General features: G+C 46.2%; 1 long non-coding RNA gene across 1 annotated transcript; it reads right to left on the bottom strand.

Annotated features, from left to right (window-relative positions):
* Positions 1 to 1,719: 1,719 nt before the first annotated feature.
* On the bottom strand, positions 1,720 to 14,971 carry LOC119965621. The gene is made up of 3 exons (XR_005460569.1): positions 14,762 to 14,971; positions 14,419 to 14,530; positions 1,720 to 1,845 (listed from the first exon to the last, which is right to left on the bottom strand). It is a non-coding gene; the product is annotated as an uncharacterized LOC119965621 (long non-coding RNA).
* Between the last annotated feature and the right edge of the window lie 235 nt (positions 14,972 to 15,206).

Raw genomic sequence — 15,206 nt, 5'->3', positions numbered from 1 at the left:
CACTCACTGACCCTCCCACTCACTGACCCTCCCACTCACTGACCCTCCCACTCACTGACCCTCCCACTCACTGACCCTTCCACTGACTGACCTCCTGCTTACTGACCCTCCCACTCACTGACCCTCCCACTCACTGACCCTCCCACTCACTGACCCTCCTGCTCACTGACCCTCCCACTCACTGACCCTCCCACTCACTGACCCTCCCACTCACTGACCCTCCCAGTCACTGATCCTCCCACTCACTGACCCTCCTGCTCACTGAACATCCCACTCACTGAACCTCCCACTCACTGACCCTCCCACTCACTGACCCTCCCACTCACTGACCCTCCCGCCGACTGACCCTCCCACTCACTGATCCTTTGTTCACTGACCTTACCACTCACTGACCCTCCTGCTCACTGACTCTCCGCTCACTGACCCACCCACTCACTGACCCTCCACTCACTGACCCTTTGTTCACTGACCCTCCCACTCACTGACCCTCCTACTCACTGACCCTCCGCTCACTGAGCTTCCCACTCACTGACCCTTCCTCTCACTGACCCTCCGCTCACTGACCCTCCCACTCACTGTTCCTCCCACTCACTGACCCTCCCACTCACTGACCCTCCCACTCAATGATCCTCCGTTCACTGACTCTCCGCGCAGTCACCCTCCCTCTCACTGACCCTCCGCTCACTGACCCTCCCGCTCACCTACCCTCTGCTCACTGACCCTCCCACTCAATGATCCTCTGCGCACTGACTCTCCGCTCAGTGACCCTCCCACTTACTGAAAGTCCCACTCAATGACCCTCCCCTCACTGACCCTCCTGCTCACTGACCCTCCCACTCACTGACCCTCCCACTCACTGACCCTCCCACTCACTGACCCTCCCAGTCACTGATCCTCCCACTCACTGACCCTCCTGCTCACTGAACATCCCACTCACTGAACCTCCCACTCACTGACCCTCCCACTCACTGACCCTCCCACTCACTGACCCTCCCGCCGACTGACCCTCCCACTCACTGATCCTTTGTTCACTGACCTTACCACTCACTGACCCTCCTGCTCACTGACTCTCTGCTCACTGACCCACCCACTCACTGACCCTCCACTCACTGACCCTTTGTTCACTGACCCTCCCACTCACTGACCCTCCTACTCACTGACCCTCCGCTCACTGAGCTTCCCACTCACTGACCCTTCCTCTCACTGACCCTCCGCTCACTGACCCTCCCACTCACTGTTCCTCCCACTCACTGACCCTCCCACTCACTGACCCTCCCACTCAATGATCCTCCGTTCACTGACTCTCCGCGCAGTCACCCTCCCTCTCACTGACCCTTCGCTCACTGACCCTCCCGCTCACTGACCCTCTGCTCACTGACCCTCCCACTCAATGATCCTCTGCGCACTGACTCTCCGCTCAGTGACCCTCCCACTTACTGAAAGTCCCACTCAATGACCCTCCCCTCACTGACTCTCCGCTCACTGACCCTCCCACTCACTGACCCTCCTGCTCACTGACCCTCCCATGCCCTGTCCCTCTGGCTCACTGACTGTCCCGGTCACTAACCATCCCACTTCCTATATCTCCCGCTCATTGACTTTCCTACTCACTGACCCTCCGCTCAGTCCGTTCAGTCCCTCCCACATCCTGACCTTCCCGCCCTGACTCTAATATGGCGCTGGTCAGGTGCAACTGGCGCTGAGCATGCAGACTCGCCCTATTACATCCATCGCATTAAAGTGGAACACCTTAAAACAGGACAATTTAAACTGCGACTTACTGTAGTTCGCCAAAATAGAAATCTTGCTCGTAGCTTTTGATCTTAGGGCCCTGAAACTTTCAACCTTGATGGAAAAAGTAAGAAAATTACCGTTTCACTTATAATTCAGACAGTGCAGCCAAAACTAGTCATGTTCACCCAATTCATCTCCACACATGCTGCCTAGCCTGCTGAATATTGCCATCATTTTCTGCTTTTATGTCAGATTTGCAGTATTCAACTTTCCAATGAATATACATATTTATGTTGAGATAGGAAGTACCCATTGTTATATATTTGGATTATATTAATTAGGTGCAATGTCTCTTTCAGAACTGAGTCACGTGACATGTGAGATATCATCGGCTACTTTGCGAACTTTTGCCCTTAGTCTAGTATTGGGCTTTGTGCAGTGAAATCTGATTTAATAAACTTCTCTCAATCTTGCACTCAATCCATGTGCATGAGGAATCTATTTATTTTGTACTGTTGGTCCAAAGATACAACAGCTTACAAAAAGAAAAGTGATGATGGATCAGAAAAAAATATCAGAAGGAAGAGAACTTCAATAATCAGAACTTTGACCGTTGCTGTAGAAGAGTTGATTTGCTTTGAAGGATCAATTAATCAAGCAAATTAAGAGAAGGTCAGAAATCATACCTGGCATTGGAGCCGGTAAAGGTTTGAGGGCAATCGATTCAAAGGAAGAGCCCGCACCTATTTTGAACTGGCACACCGGGGAGTTAAGGCTGTAGAGCTCGCCACGTGCAGTACAGTAAGACATAGAGGTAGAGTGGAGCAAAGAACAAAGGATTCTCCCAGCTTGCAATGAGAGTTAAAGCTGTTACAAATTGATAATTTAACTGTATTAGTAATTTAACTTTATTTAAGTAGATCATTATTTTAAGAAACAATATCGTGAAAAATGGCAGGATATTTTGGCGCAATGGACACATTTGATGAAGACTCAGAGAACTGGAAGTCATACCCTGAACAATTCCATTATTATATCCCAGCTAATTAGATTTATGAAGATATTAAGATCCCTGTACCCATAAGCACAACTAGAAGCAAACTTTCAATTTGTTAAGAAGCTTGATTCAGCCGAGAAACATGGGTATAAGACATGTCAGGAATTGATTAAAATATTGGAAGACCATTATACACGGAACCATTGATTATTGCGGAGAGGTTTTGATTTCATTGAAGATATTAGTTAGAAGGGAAAAGTATTGCGCAGTTCGTCACAACCCTAAAGCGGTTTGCAGAATTATGGGACTCATTAGATAACACAATTAGAGATCGTTTTGGTGTGCAGTTTTCAAAATTAGTCTACTCAGAGAAGATTATTAGTGGAATGAAATATAATTCTGAAGACTGCATTAGATATTGTTGTCTCAATGGAGCTCCCAGCTAAGGCGGCTTCGCAGCTCTGAGCAAGTACGAGGATCCAGAAACCAGCTGCCGGCCAGAAGACGTCTACCCAGCAACTGGCTTGTCATTGCTGTGCCTAAATGGACCATTCACAGGCTGATTGAAGAAGCAAGGGCAGCCAATGTAAAAATTGTGGCAGAACTGGCCACACAGCAAGAGCTTTCTGGGGTAAAATAGCTTCTCCAGTGAAGAACACTCAAAGGAAGACACAGAACTCATTTAAAGGAAGAAACAAAATGAATTCAACTAATCACAATATGGAAGAAAAGAGCAATGACCACAGTGAAGCTATACCACTTCATTCCAATGAAGAACTGAAGCTCCAGGGTGGTTCATACTGTATTTGGATAGTCCCAAAACTGAATGGACATCCTTTTAAAATGGAGGTCAATATGGTGGCTATCGACTCCCTAATTCCTGAAACGATCTATGAACGGAATCTTAGTCACCTGCCTTTGAAACCAGCAAATGTGATCTTGAGGATCTATACTGAGGAAATAGTCCTTCTAAAAAATTACATCACAGTAAAGGGGAGCTAAGTGGACAGACTACAGAGCTACTACTCCATGTGGTCCAAGGAAGTTTTCCAGCTCTCTTTGGCTACTCTTGGCTGGAAAGGATTAAACTGAACTGGGGTGCAGTAAAGTGAGACTTAAAAACCATCATGGAAATATACAGCAGTGTTTTTGAAGACACACTGGGGTCCATGAAAGGAATAAATGTTTCCCTGAAGATTAAGGAAATTAGCCAGCCCAAATGTTTCAAGGCTAAAGCAATGCGTTCAAAAGTCGAATCTGAACTACTGAGACGTGTGGAAATGGAGTCTTAGAACCCGTCACGACGAGAGACCGGGCAACCCATTTTGTACCTGTCATGAAGCAGGATGTTTGTATCTGCGGAGATTTTAAGACAACAGTCAATCTGGTTCTATGTGAGGAGTATTGCTGGAAGATTTGTTCGCTGGCCCAGCAGGAGGCCAGAACTTCAACATGATTGACCTATCGCAGGATACCTGCAAAGGAATGTGGCAGCTGAATTTCAACACCTGAGCATTATCACTCACAAAGGCCTATTCTGCTATCTGCGCACTATCATCACTCACAAAGGCCTATTCCGCTATCAGAGATTGCCTTTTGGAATACTGTCAGTACCAGCTTTATTTCAATGGTCAATGGATCAGATCCTTAGTGGCTGACAGGGGGTTCAGTGTTACCCAGATGATATATTGATAACCAACAGAGATTAACAAGAATATTTATGACACTTAGAAGCCACACTGAAATATCTTCAGCTGCAGAAGCTTCATATCAGGAAACATAAATATGATTTCTTTCACACATCGAAATATCTGGGATGTGTAATTGACAATAAGGGTCCACACAAAGTGTAAGGGTCCCTCCTGTTTATTCTCTTATTTCCCTTTTCTTTTGTTTTGCAGTTATCATTTTTGATCAATGGGTGATTAATGGACATGTATCTTTAAGTCAAACAGCAGAAAGAATGAGGAATTCAGAAGTTGCAGGAGAGAAGACTCTGCTGGTCCTTGCTAGTCTGAATAGGAGCTTCAGAATCTTCAGCAATGAAGTTGACTACTGCAGAACAAACTATTGAGAAAGTCGAGATCTTTGCGAGATTCAGAAAATCAGAGCTGTTTGTGAGTGACAATTGACCACAGTTTACAGCCCAAGAGTTCAAAGACTACTTAAGAATATGTGGAATTCAGCATATAGGCCGGGATTTTCTTTTTTGACACTAAGGGCAATTTAGAATAGCCAATTCAAGGTGGGAGGAAACAGAGCATCCGGAGGAAACCCACGCAGACACAGGAGAATGTGCAGGCTCCACACAGACAGTGACCCAAGTGGGAATCGAACCTGGGACCCTGGAGCTGTGAAGCAACTGTGCTAACCACTGTGTTACCGTGCTGCAGGATAACAAAGTCCTGGAAGTGCAACAGACAACCAGCAAGAAATAGACATCCACCTAATGGTTTATCTTATTATGTACAATGTAGTAAATTGATGTCTGCACTTATGCATATATGTAAATTACTTTGTGAAAATACTAGTTATTAGTTTTGTTGAAACTTAGACGTAAAGGGGGTGGGATGCTATATATGTGGGCTATTAGTTGTGTGCAATGTCTCTTTGAGAAGGGAGTTGCATGACATGTGTGATGTCATCAGTTACTGGGTGGGCTTTTACCCTTAGTCTAGTACCAACCCTTGAACAGTGAAGACTTAGTTAATAAACCACTGTTAAAGTTGCATTTAACCCACGTGCATCAGCAATCTATTTCTATGTTGTACTGTTCGTCCTAAGATACAACACCCTTGGGAAGTATCCCTGGTTCAACAGTGGAATCTGGTATTGCCTAAATACATTCATAGAATGACTTCATTCCTTCCTAGAATTTACAGTGCTGAAGGAAGACATTTGGCCCATCGAGTCCGCACCGGCTTTTGGAAAGAGCACCCTACCCAAGGTCCACACCCCCACCCTATCCCTACAACCCAGTAACCCCACCAACACAAAGGGCAATTTTGGACACTATGGGCAATTTACCATGGCCAATCCACCTAACCCGCACATCCTCCTGTGGGAGGAAGCCGGAGCACCCGGAGGAAACCCACGCACACATGGAGAGAATGTGCAGAATCCGCACAGACAGTGACCCAAGCCAGGAATCGAACCTGAGACCCTGGAGCTGTGAAGCAAATGTGCTATCCACAATGCTACCGTGCTGCCTTGGGTCTTTATAAGGAGCTAGCTGACTGTCGCAACCTTTCTGAGGCAAAAAGAATTACAGATCTACTCATACCTTACTTTTGCAACACCTTTACAAAAACATATATATATAGCACTTTACCCAGCTGGAAGTGGAACATTTTAGATTTGTGCCCAACATGACGTTTGTCTTTCTACCAGTTCAAGAGTAGAATTTGCCTCAACTAAACACGTTTACAAGCATTCAATTATTGCATAATTCAGGTGAATTCCATCGGACATTGAATGGACTCTTCCTCTGACATTCTTCTCATCTTCAGCGCACAAGGCGAGATTTGATTTGCTGCGTGTCACAATATGCTTTAAATTGTACAAGTATCTAATATGCACAGGTGGGGCCTTCATGGACAACCTCAGCCAGTATGGGAATTGAACCTGCACTGTTGGTATTACTTTGCATCAGCTGTTCAGCCAACTGAGCGAAATATTTAACATGGAACATGATAGAATAATGAGGAGAAACTGTTTCCACTTGCAGGTGGATTGGTAACCAATGAACACAGGTTTAAGACAAGTGGTGAAAAGGAGATGAGGAGAATTTTTTCACAATGCACTGTTCTGATCCGGAATATGTTGCTAGAAAGGGTTGTGGAAGCATATTCAATGGTAACTTCCAAAAGGGAATTGCATACATACCTGAAGAGAAAATGTGTTCAAGGCGGTGAAGAAAGAGCACAGAAGTTAGAGCACCTGGGTATTTGAAAGATAGGTACAATCAGTCAAACAGTTCAAAGACTAGAAAGCATGGCTCAAAGAGTGGAAGATTGGTGTTTAAATTCACGGGGCCCAGGAATCAGTATTGGTGATAGAGGGCAGTGTTTTGCTGGGGCAGGCTCCACTTAAACTGGACTAGGAACAGTGCCCCGGCAAATCATCAAACTACCACAACAGACAGGGCTTCAAATCAAAAAGGTGAGGAGGGTTCAAGTGTGGGAACATTTATAAATCTAAAGACGGCAGCCAATGGCACAGAACAATGCAGAAATTTAGGTAAAGATAATTCGGAAAGAACACATAAAATAGTTTATTAGTGAACAATGCCAATTTTAAAAAAAATTAGAAGTTTAAATTAAAGTCACTTGATCTGAATACATGAAACTTTCCGAACAAGAAGGATGAACTAGTGCCACAAATAGAAATAAATGGGTTTGTTCTAATCACCATTAGAAGAGATATGGGTGCCTTCCACTTCACCAGTTTTCATATTCAATGAATTTCTGCCACCTCTAGTGTGATGCCATCACCAAACACATTCTACCTTCCCCTCCTCTGTCAGCATTCTAAAGGGATCATAGAATCCCTACAGTTCAGAAGGAGGCCATTTGGCCCATCGAGTCTCTGACCCTCTGACCCTCCAAAAATGTTCCCAACATGGGTCCACTCTGCTGCCTTATCCCTGTAACCCCACCTAACCTTTGGACACTAAGGGTCAATTTAACATTGCCAATCCACCTAACCTGCACATCTTGGACTGCTTTGGATTGCTCCCTCTGGCATTCCCTGATCCTTTCTGCTATCACTCCCAACATTGCCTCCCTTTTTACACCATCTGTTCCTGCAGGAGATGCAACACACTTCTTTCACCCCCCCCCAACCCCCTACCCTTCTCACCATTCCAGATTACAATTACTCGTTCCAGCTGAGACAGCGAGTTTCCAGCACTTCATTCCATTTGGTCGACTGTGGTATCTTCTATACCAGAATGGCTGTTAAGCAGCATAATCCATTCAGTCCAGTTGGAGACTTGGGCAAAGAAATGGCAAATGGAGATAATCCTGGCAAATGTAAGGTAATGAATTTTGGTAGGTTTAACATAGAGGGGAAATATACAGTAAATGGCAAAACTCTTGGGAATATAGAAAGTCAGAGAGATCTGGGCGTACCGGTCCACAGATCTTTGAGAGTGGCAACACAAGTTGGCAAGGTAGTCAAGGAAGCATATGGAATGCTTGCCTTCCTTGGACGGGGTATTGAGTATAAAAACTGGCAAGTCATGATCCAGTTGAATAGAACCTTGATAAGGCCGCACTTGGAATATTGCGCACAATTCTGATCGTCACACTGCCAGAGGATGTGGAGGCTTTGGAGAAGGTGCAGAGGAGGTTTACCAGGATGTTGCCTGGTCTAGAGGGTGTTAGCTATGTGGAGAGGCTGAATAGACTTGGGCTGTTTTCATCAGAACGACGGAGGTTGTGGGGTGACCTGATAGACATATACAAGGTTATGAGAGGCATAGATAGAGTGGATGGGCAGGCCCTCTTTCTCAGGGTGGAGGGGTCAGTCACCAGGGAACATAGGTTTAAGATCTGTGGGGCAAGGTTACACAGAGGGTATTGAGTGCCTGAAACGCGTTGCCAGATGAGGTTGTGGAAGCATAAACAGCTTTCAAAAGGCATCTTGATAAATACATGGATACGATGGGTATAAAGCGGTACGGCACTAGGAAGTGCTGAGGGTTTTGGCCGATGGTGGTAACATGACCAGTACAGGCTGAGAGGGCCAAAGGGCCTGTTCCTCTGCTGTATTATTCTTTGTTCTTTGTTCTAATATCAACAACAAATTACACTGATATATGTAATGACCACCCCTCCCTAGGTGAGGTTTTCCGAAAATTGTTGATCCAGATGAGAGGCCTCAATTTGTTACCGTCTGGCTGGGAAATTGTTACAAACCCCGGTGAGGAAGGATGAGCTGGCTCCCTGTATTTATCCAACTACCTCTGTTTGTAACAACAAGATTTAGCACACAATCTCTACAAAGCAGAAGCAGGCCATTCCGCCCATTGAGTCTGCACCGACGCCCCGAGAGAGCACCTTTACCTTGATTATTCCTGGCACTGTGAAGCAATAGTGCTAACCACTGTTCTACCTGCCGCCCACAGTTTGAAAACAAAAATGAAAACTTTAAAAACAACAACAGTATTTCCGTTTAATTCTTCACCCCCTCCACTATTTCTGCCTCAGAAAATGGGGGCGGAAGATTCTGGTCATCAAGTATATTAAAAGGGTTGAAAATTAGAGGACAATTAAGGTGATTGACAAAAGAATCAAGGGTGACATGAGGAAACCTTGTTTTCCCAGCATATGGTTAAGATCTGGAATGCATTGGCTGAGGCAGACTCAATCATGGCTTTTAAAAGGAAATTGGATAATTATTTGACGGTATAAAACCTGCAGTGTTACAGAATAGGGCGGGGCAACAGGATCAGCCAAACTCGTCTTGCAGAGAGAGCTGGCAGAGAGATATGAAAGGCTGAATGTCCTGCTTCTGAGTTATAAACAATCTGATTCTTGGATTAATCAAATTACTTTTAGAACTTACGATTCATAGTAAAAAACTTTGGGATAGATTTCACATTTGAGTACTGAGTGCTAAACTGACACTTGTAAAGTTGTTATACACCCGAGCCCGATTTTCCTTCCATTGAAGTCAACTTCAAGGAAAATCCATGTGTATAATCGGAGATCATTCTGCAACATTGAATTGCAAAGAATGTAACATTTACCCTTTGTTTCCAGAGTTGTTGTGCATTGTCTGTTATTAACGTAAACCTGATTTATCACCGGCGGTAAATGCAATGAAAAATAGAATCTAAACAATACAGTCAGGACAAAATCCTGTATTTGATTACAACCCAGGAGTTTGCAACAGCACCAGCTACATATCAATGTGCATAGTCATATAGTGCAGAAGAGATCCTTTGGTCCATCAAGTCTGCACAAACAAAACTGCACTAAATCTGCACTGATCCCAAGTGGAGAAGGGGGACAAGTGATTTCAGCACTTAGCTCATAGCCTTAAATGGTATAACATTTCAAGTGCTGATCCACACACTTTTTAAAGGTTATGAGGTTTCCCACTTCTAATATCCTCCCAGGCAGTGCATTCCAGACCTTCTGGGTGAGCAATTGTTTCCTCAAATCCCCTCTAACCTCCTGCCTCTCCACGCCTTAAAATATGTTCCCACGTTATTGACCCTTCAACCAAGGGGAACAGCTGCTTCCTATCCACCCTGTCCATATCTCTCATAGGACCCCCCTCAGTCTTCTCGGCTCTAAAGTTACCAAGCTTACCCAGCCTCTCTTCATAGTTCTAATGCTCCATCCCAGGCAACATCCTCGCAAATCTCCTCTACACCCTCTCCAGTGCAATCACATCCTTCCTATAGTGAGGCGACCAGAGCTGCATGCAGTTTAGTTTGGTTTAAAAACCAAAGTTTTATAAGCTCGCATAATCTATGCCATGACTGATAAAGGCAAGTGAACCATATACCTTCTTAACTGCCGCCTTCAGGATCTGTGGGCTAGCACCTAAAGATCCCTCTGTTCCTCTGAGCTTCATGGTGTCCTGCCATTCATTGAGCACGCCCTTGTCTTGTTACTCCTTCCAAAGTGTATCACCTCATATTTTTCAGGGTTTATTCCATCTGCCACTGATCTGCTCATCTGTCCAACCCATCTATATCTTTCTGCAACCTATGACCTTCTTTGTCACTATCAACCACACTGCCAATCTTTGTGTCATCTGCAAACTTATTTATTCATTTCCCCCTCCCCCACATTCTCATCTATAACGTTTATATATACCACTTAAAATAAGGAACCTAGCACCAATCCTGTGGTACACCACTGGACACAGTCTCCCTTGACACAAACAACCTTCTACCACTTCCCTCTGTCTTCTACCAGTGTTAGCAATTTCTTCAAAGTCTGTGTTTGCTGCCAATGCCACTCATGCACATATTCTGGAGTTTGAAGTGTTTCACCCTTTTATAGACTCCCAAAACATTTCTATCTGAAACCTGCAGAGATGACAACAGACATCTGAATTTGAAGATAAGCGAGTGAGTTGCAGTTTTTAAAAATATTTTTTATTCTCCTTTTTCACATTTTCTCCCAAATTGACACCCACCAACAATAAACAATAATCAGTAACAAATATGTCAAACCCCATAACAATAACAACATCCCATCCTCCCACCAAACCCCAATCATTAGCCCGCATGTTCACATAAACAAATGACAAAAAGGAACCAGCAATCACCAATAGTCGCCATTAACACACACAGTCCCCCTCCCCCAACCCTCCCACCCACACCCCAAACTAATGTTCGATGTTATCCAGTTCTTGAAAGTGCATGATGAATAATGCCCATGACTTGTAGAACCCCTCCAACCTTCCCCTCAGTTCAAACCTAACCTTCTCAAGAGTCAAGAATTCCAACAAGTCCTCCTGCCACGCCAGGGCACAGGGTGGAGAGGCTGCTCTCCAATCCATCAGGATCATCCTTTGGACGATCAATGAGGTGAAGGCTACAATATCTGCCTCCGCACCCGTTTTCAACCCTGGCTGGTCTGAGATCCCGAATATGGCCACCCCCAGGTCCAGTTTCACGTGCACCACTTTAGAAATTAACCTAAAAACCTCCTTCCAGTAATCCTCTAACTTTGGATGGGGCCAAACATGTGAACGTGATTAACAGCCCCCAGCTCCGCAATGTTCACATACATGTTCCACTCCCTCAAATAATCGGCTCATCCTCGCCCTCGTGAGGTGTGCTCTGTATACCACCTTCAGCTGTATCAGCCCCAATCTCGCACACAAGGTGGAGGCTTTCACTCTCCGGAGCACCTCACACCAGAACCCCTCCTCCATACCCTCACCCAACTCTTCCTCCAACTTTGCTTTGATCCCTTCCACTGGTGCCTTCTCTTCCAAAATAGCTCCGTAAACCGCTGACACTACCCTCTTCTCCAGTCCCCCTGTCGTCAGCACCTCCTCCAGCAATGTGGAGGCCAGTTCCTCCGGGAAGATCTGTATCTCCTTCCTGGCAAAATCTCGAACCTGCATGTAGCTAAACATTCCTCCCTGCTCCAGCCCATACTTCGCTTCCAACTCCTTCAGTCCTGCAAACCCGGCCCCTAAGAAACTAAACTTTTACTGTCTTAATCGCCTTCTCCTCCCATTTCTGAAAATTTCCATCCCACCACCCTGACTCGAATCGGCATTTCCCTTGACCCTGCCCCCAACCCGAAGTGTTGGCGAAACTGCCTCCAAATTCTCAATGAAGCTATTATTACCGGACTCCCTGAGTATTTCCCTGGGGCCATCGGGACCGGCGCTGTTGCTAGTGCTTTCAATCCCGATCCCCTGCACAATCTCCTCCATTCTGACCCACTGGGAATCAACCCCTCTGACCCAGCTCCGCACCTTCTCCACATCGCCGCCCAGTAGTAGTACATCAGGTTCGGAAGACCCAAACCCCCTGCCTGCCTTCTCCTCTGTAGCAGCACCTTTCTAACTCTGGCCACCTTCCCTCCCCATATGAACGACGTAATCCTTCCCTCAATCTCCCTGAAAAAAGCCTTTGGCAGGAAAATTGGCAGGCATTGAAAAATGAACAGAAATCGCGGCAACACGTACATTTTAATCGCCTGTACCCGACCCGCCAGTGACAGAGGGAGACCATCCCACCTTGCCAGATCCGCCTTCACTCTCCCCACCAAACTAGAAATGTTGTACCTGCAGAGCTACCCCCCCCCCCCTCCCTCCCCCCCCCACTCCCGGGTAACCTGCACCCCTAGATACCTAAAGTGAGCTCCTGCCCTACAGAATGGCAGCCCCCCACCCCTGCCCCCATACCCGGCCGAGACACCACAAAATACTCACTCTTGTCTAGAATTAGTTTGTGCCCCAAGAAAGACACAAACACTCAAAGCAGCTCCAATATTCCCCCTATCGACACACTCAGTTCAGACACGTATAACAGCAAGTCGTCGGCATATATAAGGACACCCTATGCTCTATCCCCCCCCGCACTATTCCTTTCCATACCCCAAACTTCTTAACGCGATGGCCAACGGCTCAATCGCAAGTGCAAACAGCAGGGGGGGCATAGACATCCCTGCCTAGTCCCACGGTGGAGCGAAAAGTATCTCGAGCTGATGTTGTTTTTGCGGACACTCGCCCTCGGCTCCTTATATAGTAGCTTTACCCAGTCCACAAATCTTGGTCCAATCCCAAACTGCTCCAGAACTGCCATCAAGTACCCCTATTCTACCCGGTCAAACGCCTTCTCAGCATCCAATGCCACAACCATCTCTGATTCCTTCCCCTCTACCGGTGCCATAACCCGGACACTTTGACAAAGAGTCATCCGACTCGAAACGTTAGCTCTTTTCTCTCCCTACAGATGCTGCCAGACTTGCTGAGATTTTCCAGCATTCCCCCCCCCCCCCCCCGAGGGAAGCAGCACCCCGCTATGGGGTAGCCAGATGCCCTCCTTCATTCCCCTTTTCTGCCCCTCCCCCCTTGGAAGTGCCAACCTGGCACTACCTCCTGATACAGGGCGCCAGGCTGCCATGTCCCTGACCACCCGGGGGCTACAATGGCCTCAGAGACCCCTGGCATGGTCATCACCTCTGGTCGCCAGTGGTGGAGATGGGTACTGATTCACACCGCATGGGAGAAAGGCAGTAGCCGGATGAATTTGGCTTAAAGCCGATTTTGAATATTTAACTTCAACTTTTAATAAATTAATCTGGTCCATGCCCAGTGAGACTGTGAATCAGATATCATCAGCTAGAGTGGGCTAACATCACTGCTCACTGTTTGGCACTCGGCCCAAATCCTAGTTTCAGGCTGAATTCTCCCAATGTATTGGGATTTGCACTGGGTGTAACGCAGCCAGATAATCACCCCGATTATCTTCTCTAAACTGTGTACTGGACACCATGACTCACTCAATTGCACAGCAAGCCACTCACCGCGGTGACCTGAAAATATATCACCGTTCCTTCACTGTCACAAAAAACTAGAACCCCTCCCTAACTGCATTGTGGGTATACCTACAAGGAGGCAGCTCGCCACCACCATCTCAAGGGCAATTAGGAATGGGCAATGAATTCTGATCTCGTCAATGATGCCCACATCTCTTGAATTAATGAATTAAAAAAATTCCACTGCTCTAGAAAATCAATATCAATCAACAATGGAATGGCGAGTTTAAACTGGGATTGTTGGGCTGCTCCTGTTGTTATCGGCATCCTTTCATCTATGAGAGATGATGGAAGGACAGTAAACATTTTGGTGGGAATCTGCACTTGCTCCCCCTTTGCTGTGCACCGAGGCCAATCCTTGAGAGGCAGGTTCTGCTACAAGTGCCAACAGGAAGCTGGGCCGCTATAGTAACAAGATACACAGATCAGTGGCTTTGTTAAAATGTTCGTACAGGAATTGAACAATGACCTTTTAAAGAAAAGGGAGTTGTCACCACTTCCTCTCCTGCGGAGTTTCAGTCGAAACAGTAACAAAAGAGAAAATGCTGGAAAATCTCAGCAGGTCTGGCAGCATCTGTAGGGAGAGAAAAGAGCTAATGTTTGGAGTCCGATGACTCTTTGCCAAAGCTCAGTGCTGAGTCCTGCAGAAGCTGAGTTTACCTGCAACTGAACGCCTCTGGCAGGAAACTGAACGGCGACCACAATCGATCACAATGTCCATGTTGACCAGCTCGGATGTACTTCCCTCATCTCACACATCACATCCTCCGTCCTGCCAAATAGGAAACACCAAGAAGAATCAAGCCCACATTGGAGAAGCCAAGCTCACAAACATCACTTTTTGGTGGATTTAAAAAAAACGGCGTTTAAAAATGAATGATCCACACAAGTCACAGACAGGATTTGGCATTAACTGCACAGCTATTTCCGAATTGTATAGCCATCACACATTTAAATCCTCTACATGTCTCCTCTCAGGTTAACAATGAGTTGTGCCTCTTACCCGGCGTCTGATCCCACAGGTAAACAAATCAGAGGATGGGGGGAAAGATCGATGCAGCAGGCATTATTTCAGTGAGGAAGAGGGAGTATTTCTGCTGCGCAGTCTGCTTCCTAAGCCCCCGAAACTGAAAGCCGCTGTCAGTTTCCGCACATTTGCAGCAAGCGCGATGACATTGTGAGTGAGCGTGGAGCACACGGAAGCGCTGCTTATATCACGGAGCAGGAGATAATTCTGGATGTGTGTTGGATGGAGAGCAATTCATTAGAAAGTTGTCTTGAAACTGAGGCGATGAATGGAGTCATCTGGGGACGGTGGCATATATTTACAGCACAGACCAACACAACCCGTCTGTGCGGAAGCCTCCTCCCGCCTTATTCCATAGCACCAAAATATCTATTTCTTTCTTCACCATACTAGTATTTATGCTCATTGTCTCAATCGCTCC

This window comes from Scyliorhinus canicula, chromosome 5, assembly GCF_902713615.1.
Source record: "Scyliorhinus canicula chromosome 5, sScyCan1.1, whole genome shotgun sequence".
Classification (NCBI taxonomy): Eukaryota; Metazoa; Chordata; class Chondrichthyes; order Carcharhiniformes; family Scyliorhinidae; genus Scyliorhinus; species Scyliorhinus canicula.
Note: the sequence above shows the minus strand (reverse complement) of the source record. Positions and strands in the feature narration are given on the sequence as shown.